Raw genomic sequence first — 13,113 nt, 5'->3', positions numbered from 1 at the left:
GTTTTTTTTTGCCCTCCATAGAAACTCTCCTCGTTTCCTTATAAAAGAAGTCCTCCCCCCAAAGCATTTAAAGGAAAGGGGTGCAGGGTGTGTGAGGGGAGTCAAATTAGAGCATGCTGTCTAGAGAAAAAGGGCGTTTCTAGGGAAACTGAGTGTTCACTCTTCTCCAGGAGCTTTCATGGTTGCCACTGGACGACATCTAACTGGCTGCCTTTCAAAATGCTGCTTTTCATGCCTCTCCTCTGGCTGGGAAAAGCCACACACATTCATGCTTGCATGACCAAGAGGAAAAAAAAACACACCTTCCCGGTGTAACCACAGTACACTGCTACCTCTCATATCCCTGCCTCTGGCTGCAAAAGCCAGAACCAGCGAGCAGATGTCAGCTAGAGACGGTTTAGTTTCACAGAGGCCTCCCAGAACCATTCTCAGAAATTCAAATCCAGGATTAAAGGCAATCCTGCCATCGACAATCAGCGAGATACGTCGCTGTAATTACAGTGATCCAAATCCAACAACAAACCCTCAGGTTGCAGCATTGGTTTCACCAAGTTGACCAGGATTGGATGATGCCGCCTGGGAAACAAATAGACGGCGAACATTACCTCTGCAGCCACACCCACTCACCTGAGCTGTCTCTGAGGAGTCTGAAGGAAGCACCAGCCGTTTTCCCACCGACAGACAGTTTTCCATCCTCACCCCACCCATCCTCCACCCCGCCCCACACCCCCGCCTGTCAGGACCCTGAGTTGTTGCAGGGTTTGTTTATTTCAGCTTTCCTCAGTCTCTTATTTTCATCAGACCAGTCCTGTTCCTTTATTTACTTTAGTTCAGTTCTTTCTTAGTGATTCTAGTTTGTTTATTTCTTATGTCTAGTTATTCTTTGTTATTATAGTTTAATTATGTTCCTTGTTTTTTTTATTTTGGATATTTATAATGTCTACCGGTTCCAGTTGTTAAATGCTCATAAAAATTTAAAGTTTATTGATCTTTGAGAATATGTCCTTGCATTATGATTATTATTATTGTTATACAACTTGAAAATGGTCTCCAAACAACGACATTATCGTTTATCGCAATAACTTCTGGGACAATTTATCGTCCAGCAAAATTTGTCATCATGACAGACCTATTAAATACTTCAACATCAGCTCCATGCCTCAACCTCTCTGCACACGGGTCCATAACCTCCACCTAACGTGGCGCTCCTTCAGCGGCCGGTTCTTTTCAGCCTCCTCCACAACAAAAGAAACAAAGGAGAAGGGGCTGCTTTTCCTCGTCATCTCCCCACACCCACTCCACTCCCCCGTAAAGTTGACTGTGCACAGACAATGTAGCCTCTGGAAAGAAAATTCAAAAATAAACCCAGTTGAAAACATCCAAACAGTATTTTCTACATTCTCTGTGTGAAGGTTGCAAGGCTACATGCAGGAGCACGAAGGCAAAACACACACCAGTAAAAATATGCTGACTTCAGTTTGCATGTCTGTGGTTTAAATTTGTCTAGATAAAAAAATAAAAAAAAATAAAAAAATCTCTTCTGAATTCTGAATTTCCTCCTAAACTCTTCAGTTTTATACGATTTTGTTGTTTTTTTCTTTTTCAACCTTTTTTCTTTGTTTGGTAAATGTCATCCTGTTTTCTGCTCAGTTTTATTAATTTAACACCATGTGTTATGATTCAACACATTGTGTATATTCTGCAGTTTTTCCTCAGCATTTATAAAAAAAAATTAAATAAAATGAAATAAAATAAAAACTTGTCCATCCTGAATGAACTTTATGTAAAACTGAATAATGTGTGTGAGCTTCTCTGAACATCTATAATCTCCATTTTCTCTAAAGATAAATTCAGGAACTTTGTCAGAAGAATTATATTCTTCTTTTAAGCTGGTTGTATCCATTTTATGATTTCTAATAATATCCAATTTGTGTAAACATGTCAAAATATCCTTTGTCTCTGTTACTATTAAATACGATTTAATTAAACATGATTTTGGGGGTGTACATACTTGTTAGTGCTACTGGTTCATTCTCTATTCTTGTTTTTACCACAATGTATCTTTCTTTTTTATCCTTAAAATCCTTCTCAATATCCAGTTGGGTTCTATTTGGTGTCAAATAGCTGGCACAATAACACAATTTCAGGATGAGAAATCGTTCCAGAAGTTATAGCGATAAACAATAATATTGTTGTTTTGAGACGAGTTTCCAATATTATAATGGTAACCGCATAATTATGAAAGAACATATTCTTAAAGATCAATAAACTTTAAATTCTGAAGAAGATTTAACCCTGAAAGACATTTTAAATATCCAACATAAATAAACAGAAACATCAAATAAAACTAATTATGAAGACTCTAAAGAAAATTATCACTCAAAATAAAAAACAAGCTGATACCAAAGCACCAAACCGACGACCATCTTTGGTCATGTAAATGGACATTAATGAGCTTGTTTTAATTTATCATGCGATTAATTGATTTATTGTTTATTGTGACAGGCCTAGCATCAATATTAACCCGTCTTCTACTTCCTCCTCCAAGAGATCTATGGTGTGGGTTCCTGCAGCCACATTTCTTTACCTTATCGTGTTCTGAATGTGGTAGATGAAGAAAAATTATTTGAGCTTCTTTAATTTTTGAGTTCTGTCTTTTGTTTAACCGGTTGTCTTTACTTTGATTATGAACTCGTCCTGTGCTTTAAAGCACACTCCCAAACATATCTGAACCAAACCATTACAAACAAATTGCAACAGCAACAAGCCTAAAACTTAATAACTTCAAACTTTGGGGAAGACCGTCTCCCCAAAACCCAGCAAGTGGTTGAAGGTGGAATCAATCACCATCCCCAAAGAGGAACTGTGCCTAGACTAGCTATCAGTTTCAGAACTGGAATATGTCGAACTAAGAGAGAAAGAGGAACACTCAGTCAGGTTAAACAGGATAACCATTTAAGAACTATATTTACTGTAAGTCTGTAATGTTACCTCTCATCTCCATTCATATATATCGTTCTGAGAAACTTCAAGAGTCTCTCTGTGGCTCGCTGCATTTTTAGTTGTGATGCAGTCATAATCATCAACACTGCTTAATGTTCATGTTGGATTAAAATAGGTTGCCAATACCATTATGTTACTTGAAAATGACTTTGAATTAAACAATATCATCATTTATAGTAATAATCTATCCATTGCCAATTTAAAAGAAACAAAAAACAATGGGTGAGGAGTTCTTTTGGAATATTACAAAAAAGCAAAAACAAACAGTGCTTACATGGAGATAGATTCCATGTAAGATGTAAAGCAGAAGATAACATCAGCTTTTATCTTGTCCTAATCTGAGGTCTAATTAGGCTCAATTAAAACTGGATTAAGATTAGACCCTACTGTAAAACAGAAGAGCGGATTAGAGCTCGACTTGAAGGATTCTGCCTAAAAACCATGTTCAAAACAACACAGAACAAAGTCTGCAACTTTGTGTAGGTAGGCCTGTCCGATAAATAAATCAATTAAACGCACAATAAATTAAAACTATCGACCTTATTTAATTATCGGCTTTATTGTTTCTTCCGGTCTTTTTCTCTTTCTGTTGATGACACTGAATGAAAAAGGCTCAACTCTGCTGCTCTCCACTGACCCTCCCTTCTTCATTTCCTTAGTATAAGGAACCGTTGTACCAATCCTAGGTATAACGGTTCGATCAGTTCATCCAGCCGTGTGGTGTCCAACAATGGGCACAAAATAATGGCTACAAGTCCAGTTAACTAATTTTAAAACCAAGCATTAATCAATGCTTTACTACAATCTACCTGCAGTGCATGTGGCTGTAGTGTCACTAGAGCCAAGATTGTACTAAATTTAGAACAATCTTAGAACGACCAACGTTCCAAGATTGTCTTAAGGGGAAAATGTAGGTGTGAACTAACGTGTAGTGTGAACTATTGCATCAGGTAGTCGATGTGCTCATCTTCTCTATTTAAATCTAATGATTACTGAAGGGCAATATGGTAAACAGACTTCATAATCTGAACTCTTTTGGTTGAATACAGTATTTATTTACACTTTGGTGTTTTTATTCAAGTACATTTTTGTTAATGGAGACTGAGAATCCATTTTACTTTATTTTATTTCCCTCCAGGGGGTCTTTTTATGGGCTCTAGTGTCCCTTATATGACAGCAGGCTGACAGGAAACGGGGAAGAAGATGGGGGAAGACATGCGGCAAATGCCGGTCGGGTCCGGGAATCAAACCTGCGACGGCCGCGTCGAGGACTGAAGGCCTCCAAATGTGGGTGGCGCTATCCCCTACGCCATCACAGCACACCCTTAATTTTGTTTTTGGTTGTTTTGTTTATTTTATCAGTTCCAGTGTTACGTGTTCTTTTGAAAATAAAGTGTAACTATCTTTGGCAGGAAATCGCATGCATTATTACGTCATTTCCATTAAATCAGTGTGAAAAGGTCTTCAAATAATATTAGCGTTTATCGCAATATTTTAATCGCTCAACAAAATTTTTTATCGTGACAGACCCAAGTGTAGGTTTCATCAGGAAGCCATCAGTTTTTCTCATTGGCTCTCTTTCCATCAACAACTGCTTCACAAACCAAAAAATTAAACGGTAAGCAGGAGCATGCAATGATGCAGGTACAAGGAAAGGTTTATACTGGGTTCTAATAAGCGTCCAACATTGAATAAGAAACAATAAAGTGAGGAATTAATCTACCAAGTGACAATAAGTAAATTATCTCATGAACCAGAGCAAAAAGGAAGAAAGCAATGCTCAACACCGAGTTACAGACAAAATCAAGATGACAAACTTCTAGCAAGCAAGCGTGAGCGACCATTTATTGTGCGACAAAACAACGCCGGAGGCAGAGTAACAATAACAAAACAGAAAGATGCCAGTCAGTTGTGAGGTTATGAATAGTGGTGGATAAGACTGTCTAAATGGACTGTATATTTCTCTTCAAGAACTTTCGAAAGTGTTCTGCTATGTGGTGGTTTGAATTTTAAGCCGATATACTACGTCGCAGGTTTTTCCTGAAGATTCTTGGTTTACCACATCTGGCAGTGCACTGCAAAAAAACTAAATCTAACCAAGTAGTTTTGGTCTAGCTTTTAGTGTGGATATCTTAGTAAACGTGAAAGAAAAACAAGTACATTTTCAGCAAGATATAGGAGCTTGTTTTAAGTAAGTCCTTAATATTGAAAAAGAACTAGTTCCCCTGGCAGATTATTTAACTTATAACAAGATATTTTTTCCAATGTTATAAGGGAAATAATCTGCCAATGAAATTTAAACTTTTCCCATCTATATTAAGGAGTTATTTGCTTAAAACAAGCTCCTTTTATCTTGCTGAAAAATAACTTGTAAGTTAGCTTTTCTTATTTCAAGTGTACTAAGATATTTGCACTAGAAACTAGAACAATAAAACTCTGTAAGGTTTAATGATTTTGCAGCGTGAATATCTTGGAGGTCATTGTTCTGCTACACCAGAGCAGCTGTCCCACCAATGGTGGCAAAACACGTAAATGTCTACTGAAAATAAACCTACATTTCATCAGACAGAACTTGCTGCTTCACCTGACCTGGCTTCATGTTGGACTAATTAACGTGAAGCGTTGTTCTAAACCTCGCTACAAACCAAGTCTCTCTCATTGCTACAAACACACTGACTTTGCAACAGGGAGATTTAGAGAGCCTTTGCACTGCAAAGTGAAGATGCAAATTCTACCAGAGACTGAATGCTTAAATTCAATAAAACATTCGCTACAAAAAAGTAGTTCAACTCTGGAACTGCAATTTTTGAATTTTTCTCCTCCCAACAGATTTGTTTGGTTTTCAGTGTGGAACAAGTTTCAAAATGATCTTTTTTTTTTTCTGATCCTGAGTGCCTGGCGGTTTGACAGAGGTGTGGACACTTTTCAGAACCATTGCATGACTTGAACTGTGTACCCTGTTCTGTTCAGAAAGAGCTCAGTGTTTAAGGTGAAACTTTCACTGGTAACAGTTTCACCAGTTTCAGTTTTATTCAGGACTATTCGTACACCAGTAAAGGTGAATTCAAATCATTTCAGGAAATTTCGCCATCAGTTTCGGATTTCACATCAACACGGAGCAGCACAGAGAGTGGTGAATGAAGTCTAAGAGGAGAAAACCTTTGACAAAAGCCGTCCTTCAGACCCAAACAGCTGAGCTCATAAAAAAGCAGCTCACTGCTAAAACACAAAATCTTACCAATTATTTTTGTCTAGTTTCTAGTGCAAATGTCTTAGCACACTTGAAATAAGACAAACATAACTTAGAAGTAACTTTTTGGGAATATATAGGTGCTTGTTTTAAGTCAATAATTATTTAATATTGATGAAAAAGTTCCAGTTTTACTGGCAAATTATTTTACTTATAGAAAAAATTTATTGTTATAAGTGAAATAATCTGCCAATGGAACTAGAACTTTTTTGTCAATATTAAGGAATTATTGGCTGAAAGATTACTTGCAAGTTAGTTTTGTCTAAGGTTTACTAAGATATTTTCACTAAAAACTAGACAAAAATGAGTTGGTAAGATTTTGAGTTTTTGCAGTGTTTACAGCAGTGTTGACTGTTCTGCAAAGTGATCAAAAAACATCAAGCAAACCGCTTCTGGAAACCAAAAGCACACCAACCTAGTTTAGTAATAAACACACTGAAACATTTGTTCATTCCCACTCAACCTCTAAAACGTGCACGCAAGCCTTCCTCAGGTTCTAAGCGGCTCACTTCTTCCGGAGACGGAGCTCCTCAAACCCGTTTCAGCGCCGGCTTCACACAACCGCACCTGCCGCTTCCTGGAGAACGCACTGCCGACACTTAAACACCATGAGCGTCAAGGCGTGGGAGCATACAGCGAGTTAATAATTCACATGCTCACAGAGCACTTGATCTTTCAAAGATCTCAAATCTCCTCCACATTCCACAGCAGCGGTGCGTGCATCTGGGTCGCTTTATTTTCACTGGGAGAGTTATCATCAGTCTCCCTGATTTCAAAGGAAATTCTCAACACCTCCACTGCCGGTCTGGCAACCTAAACATCAGGTGAAAAAAAACCACAAAAAAAACTACACTAAGCAGAGTAATAAATACAAGTAGTAAGACTGTGGGAGTTGAGCAGAGCACACTTACTGTTTGATTATTTCTTATTATTAGTCCCTTATTGTCACAGCAGGGCTTCCGTTACCTGGCACACGGCCTGTTTGGTTAGGCAGGTGTGTTGGAGAATAATGGCCGTCTACTAGGTTGAGTTTCCAGTTTCTGCAAAGGCCCACTGGCAAGGATTATGTCAGAATACCGTTGAATATCTGCATCTCATTTTATGGCACAAAAGAACAGGAAGAGGTCAGTTATGCTGCTTTCGCCCAAAGAATGGTGAACTTTAAGGCGTTAGCAAATTTTCACATCTGCAACCTGGATCCCACGGACTCTTCTGAGAACGCAGGGAAAAGTAGCTCCGGGTACGGTCGTTCCTAAGCAACAACTAATTTAGATCATTTTTGGAAACCTGACGAGGTTAAAGACCTCAACACAGGCTATACCGTGAACAAGAAAAGACTTTCCACTGATCTTCTTTACCCATTCACTCTATAGAGCATTGCAAGGAGGAAGGTGCCCATCTTGTTTTAGATTCTAGAATTGCTGATGGTGGCAGCATGTTGGGGCAGAGTTTGCTACGCAAGTTCTGATCTGTTCTTTTTGAGACTATGTACATTTTTCCGTTGAGGAATCGAATTGGACAGTTATTCACTGGTTCTGGACGGATTTTTGTTACTGCTTTTTTACTTTCAGACAGTTGCTACGGTGCACAATCATGGCAACAGGGTTATTTTTTTTGGCTTTTCTTTTTACAACCGGGAGCAGCTAGTTAGCATCTCGAAAGCTCAACTAATATCTGAACTATGACCCCAAATCCAAGAGGAGGTGGATGTAGAGCAGGACCAGAGAGCAGAGAGACAAGAAGGAAGTTCACACCAGCTCTTCCATCCATCAGAATGGTCAAGGATCATATCCCCTACTCCAACGTCTTCTCTGCTCAGCTTCCTCTTAACCAAACTGCCAGAAAGATATTTGAAGAGAAACACGTTTCTACTTGAGTTATTTCGTTTCAGAGCTGAGACTTCATATGTGTGAAATCTTAGCTCTAAACATTTCCAGACTCCTTGTCTTCAACCCATATAAACACAAAATGCCTTCATGAAATCCCTGGTCACACATCGACGTCTGAGAAGCAGAGTCATTTTCCCATAATGAAGATATCGGCACACTGGTGATCAGAAGGTGGGGTCGCTGGCTTAGCTGAAGCAGGCACAAACATGGCACCGCCATCACCATATTCTCTTTTTTTTTGACAGGAAAGAGGGTAATGAGAGAGGGGGAGGACATGCGGCAAATGTCGCCAGGCTGGGACATTTGCACATTAGTCCACCGGCACGAGGACTAAGGCCTCAATATGTGGGTCGTGCTTTGGCCCTGCACCACCACAGCAGCCATCACCATGTTCCCTTACACTCTCAAATAACGTGTGGCCTTGCTTGTGTTGAAGAGACCAGGTGAGTACATTTTGCATACGCTGGTTTGTTTGTGGAAAGCAGCGCAGTGATGAAAAGGCTCTGTGGCATCCGAGCAGCTGCCGACACCCTTCGTCACATTTCGCACCTTCACTGACGATTCATGAGCTGGCTATTGTTTAGTGTAGACAGAGGTGGGTGGAGTAGCCAAAGACTGCAGTCAAGTAAGAGTAGAACTACCTCAACATATTTTTACTCAAGTAAAAATAAAAAGTATCCGTCCAAGAAGTTAGGCAAGCAAGAGTTAAAAAAAGTATTTGGTAAAAAGTCTGCTAAAGTACTGAGTATCTGATCAAATTATCATTTAATATTTAAAAATCAGATGGACCAAAAAATAAAGTTAAGTGGAAGTTTTACAGACCAAAATGACAATAATTCATAAAAGCAACAAAAAATAAAATCAGGCGAAATACATTTTTTCCAAATCAGATTCTTTCAATAAATAAACTAATGGAACTTTAAAAACTGCAGGTGTGTGTCTGGTGAATTTCTGATTAAAACAGGTTTGTTCTTCATCCAGTGAAGTTACAGTGGGCAGAGGATCCATTTACTCAAGTAAAACTAACAATACTTCATGATACTTTGTAATAAAATTACCCAGGTTCACGTAAGAAGCACACTTTTTCAAAAAGGTTACTCAGATAAATGGAAGTGAGTAAATGTAACTAGTTACAAACCAACTCTGAGTGTAGAGAACTAATAGTCACAGGCTTTTCACCTTGTGTACCTAGAAACACCACAAGCAGTCATTGACCCACAAATAATCATATTTTCATAAACAATATTTGTTTGATATTGACTTATTAAAAAAATATTCATATAATAAGTACAAACAAAAAAAATGTAGTACAGCCTTACAGGTCAATTTAAAGATGTTTTTTTTTAATCTTTGAATAAAAATGTACTTTTAAAATGTACTGGTCTTCTCATAATGAGTATTAATCTTTTCTTAAATTTTTTTCTTTTAAAGTTAAAAGGCAAAAAGCAACCATGTTTTCTGTTTATCTTGATGCATTTAAAATGATAGGAACATCTTTTTTTGTTTTTAAGTGTAAAAAGTTTGTGTCTGTATTGAATTTCAACAATAAAATGCAGTTAGTCTGTCTGACCCACAAGCAGCTTACAAGAGTTAATTAATTCTACGAGCATTATTATTAAATGTCTATGTGGATCAAGTATTGAATAATAAAACTATGGGCCCCAACTGTTTCAGTCAGTGCACTCATGTTTTATTATTCTGTGCTTTAAAAGGACCGACTGACTCATACATGTAAAAAAATAATTTTTTTAACTTATATTACCTTCATAATTCCTAAATATTTTCGTTGGAGTAAATAATGGAACTAAAGGAGAAAACTGCTGGTACACAACAATAGGTCTGAATCTTCCTTAAATTTGAGTTTTCATTATTAAATTCCTGAACAATGCCTTTGGCATGTGGAGTTCAGGCACGGTCCAAACAGTAGATATAACACGGTCATAAATGTTCTAAACCTGACCTCACTCTGGCTATTAAAAACAAACAAACAAACAAAAAAAAAACAAAAAAACAGGTGCCCGAAATCACATCAATGGCTACTTGGAGATTATTGTAATGGAGGCCTTCATCATTTGCTTTGTACTTTGGTAATAAGTGGTTTAGAACCAGAACCACCAGGGGGGTTTGTTCACCCAAAAGCAACAACTGCCAGCTGAAAGTAGTTTCTTCACTGAATCACAGAGGATGATGCACATCCTCATAATACCCGTCTCAAAGACAGAAAGAAAGACTGATTCTGGTTGAAAACATCCTGTTCTCAAGGGACGCTGCCTGTACAAACATCCCAAACATGTTTCACCATGGGTCTTATTGTCAAAAGAGCACAGCGTTTCACTAGACGAATTTCATCTCCCTCTTTACAGAGAAACGTTTGGAAATTTGTGATCAATAAAATCACAAAAAAATTACTTAATTTTTTTTTTTTTTATGTTAAAAACTAGCTGACTTCTGACTTTTAGTGGTTAGGTGACAGACATGTCACGGTTCTTTTCATTCAGTTGAAAAGTATTGTTTGTGATTGGAATATAATATTTTTCCTATCCAAATAGCAACCAATAATAATTAAGATGTCTTAAAATGAAACACTGATCTAATTCAGAGGTTTCCAAAGTGTGGTCCAAGGACCGCTCGTGGCTCTTGGAGCCATTTTGTGTGGCCCCCAACTGGAGCTACAGATTGATACAAATTTCACATTTTCAGCATCAGAATTTAAATGACAGATGGGATTCATCTTTAGGCACAACATATTTTTCTTTAGTAGCCGTGTTTTAATGTCACAGCACTTTATAAATGAAAGTGAGCCAAAACGCTAAAGCAAGCTGACACACTAATGATAACATCTAGGCTATCATTAGCAAGTTGACCCACAGTAAAATACCCCATGCAGGGTGAAGAAAGCTCATGTGAAAGCTATAATTAGGTAAAAAGCTAAAACTAGCTGAAACAGTAATGATAGCATCTAGGCTAGCACTAACTGCCTGTTATTGTAGGACTCACACCAGTCTACTCCATGTACCATGCTTACGACAGCCCATATGATGAAGTCTATGAAAAGACCCTTAAAAACAAAGATTATTAAAATCTGATTAATGATAAGTGGGGCGTTGATTAATTCTGATCTGGATAACAACTTTTCATTACTTTTTCATTATTCCAGCTTTTTCTGCCATTGTAATGTAATGTTTCTGTTTCGTTTATTTATTGAGTTGTGTTTTTATCATGTAAAGCACTTTGAATTATCATGTTGCGTAAAATTTTCCATACTAATAAACTCGACTTTAATTACAACATATTAAAAATGAAAGTATTTAAAGCATATTGATGTACAAAAGCAACATTTTTATTTGAGAAAAAGATTAATCTCTGGCGCAACTCTATTCTCCCTGTGGTGGCAAATTCAGACCTGTTTGTTGGGTTTTGATGGTTTGCATCAAACACATGTGAAATCAGAACAAAAATAAGTCATATTCTAACATCACTATACAGGATGGGGCCTACTTCTGTGTCACACTCCCCATTGCTACAGTTCATTCAGTAGACTTTATTTGCTTTCTCGTTTTGATACCACTTAAAGTCTTTCTGAGTCTTAATTTTTCCACCACGAAATGGTTCCACATGAAGGGCACCACAAAGCATTTGCGCTCTGGGCACCCAAATGGCTAGCACCGGCCCTGCAACGGGTGTTTAGCAGACGTTCTGCTGTAAAAATACAAACCAAAGAAAGGCCAACATCTTCAACGAAAATATTTTAAAAAACAGCAAGTGGTTCATGATGGGAAACAAGTGGGAAAACACAAAAGGTTGTTTTGTTAATTGATGCCTAAAATACACACAGTTGAGAGGAGCGCGGTGTTAATTCAACACACGCAAACACAGAGCCAGCCACTCACCTTACTCTGAGTTCAACTTTCTCCTCACTAATAGTGCTTCTTTATTCCAGCTCAGGTCAAGTTCCAGTAGTTCCTTCAAACTGTCCAGTGTGGCTGCTGGCTGTGTGCAGAGACCAGCAGCGTTTTGTTTTTTCCACCGACGTAACAACAGAATATCCCAGAGTCCGGTCCAGCACCAACCACTTTCTGTGCTTCACACACTAAAGCGCTTCACGAAGAAAACACCGCTTTCCTTCTCTGTGTAGCGCTTAAAGAAAAGTCCGACGAAGTGAGGCGGGTTCCCTCCGGCTCCTCCTCAGCAAGCTTCGACCCCCTACCGCAGCCGGTGAATGGTGCCTGAAATGCTTGGAGTTGCTCCGAGTTGCCCAGATTTCCACCGGCGTCAAAAGGGGATGGACAGAGGGGAAGGGACAATGGTGCTTTCAGGTACCCATGGGATTCTCTACAACAAGCTGCTACTAAATTCATCCCAGGGGAAAGAAATATTAGGGGTTGTACTTACCCGTTGTGCTAGCAAGACATATTAAGAGATACTTTTCAGAACCAGAACAAAGACTACCCCCATTATTAGAAAAAGTTGTTTGCTGCAGATTCAGCCCGGTTTGCAAATATAATCTAATATCGGAAGCTAGCGCTTAGATAACAATAAAAAATGGTAACAATGATGATAATAAGAACAGTATCCTATTGATCACTTGGAAGAAAGATGTCCCGTCTTGTGGTTTAACATTGAAAGTATTAAATCGAATAAGCACCTGTGGGCAGAGTACCCAAAAATTGTACTCAAGTACGAGTAGCACTAATTCAACATATTTTTACTGAAGTAAATGTAAAAAGTATCCATCCAACAAATTACTCTAGTAGTAAGAGTAAAAAAGCATTTGGTAAAAAGTCTACTCAAGTTCTGAATAATGTTTGAAATGGTCAATCATTTAATATTTATACAATACATTAATTGGACGGACCAAAATATAAAGCTAAGTGGAAATTTTGGTATTTTAAGAATAAAATTGACAATAATTCATATAGTAACAAAAAATAGCTAAATCAGGCAAAAGACAAGCTTTCCAAATCAGTTTCT

At 38.0% G+C, this 13,113-nt stretch overlaps 1 protein-coding gene across 2 annotated transcripts in view; it reads right to left on the bottom strand.

The window, feature by feature from the left end:
- plxnb1b (plexin b1b) overlaps positions 1-12,467 on the bottom strand; it is a 70,713-nt gene extending 58,246 nt beyond the window's left edge. Inside the window, exon 1 of one of the 2 annotated variants that reach the window (XM_044121521.1) lies at positions 12,033-12,467. The gene's annotated coding sequence lies outside the window, so the exon portion shown is untranslated. The remainder of the gene's footprint in view (positions 1-12,032) is intronic. The other variant, XM_044121522.1, reaches the window with a different exon arrangement.
- Between the last annotated feature and the right edge of the window lie 646 nt (positions 12,468-13,113).

This window comes from Gambusia affinis, linkage group LG07 (genome assembly GCF_019740435.1).
Source record: "Gambusia affinis linkage group LG07, SWU_Gaff_1.0, whole genome shotgun sequence".
In the NCBI taxonomy this organism is placed as follows: domain Eukaryota; kingdom Metazoa; phylum Chordata; class Actinopteri; order Cyprinodontiformes; family Poeciliidae; genus Gambusia; species Gambusia affinis.
The sequence above is the reverse complement of the archived record's forward strand: the minus strand, read 5'-3'. Positions and strand labels throughout refer to the sequence as shown.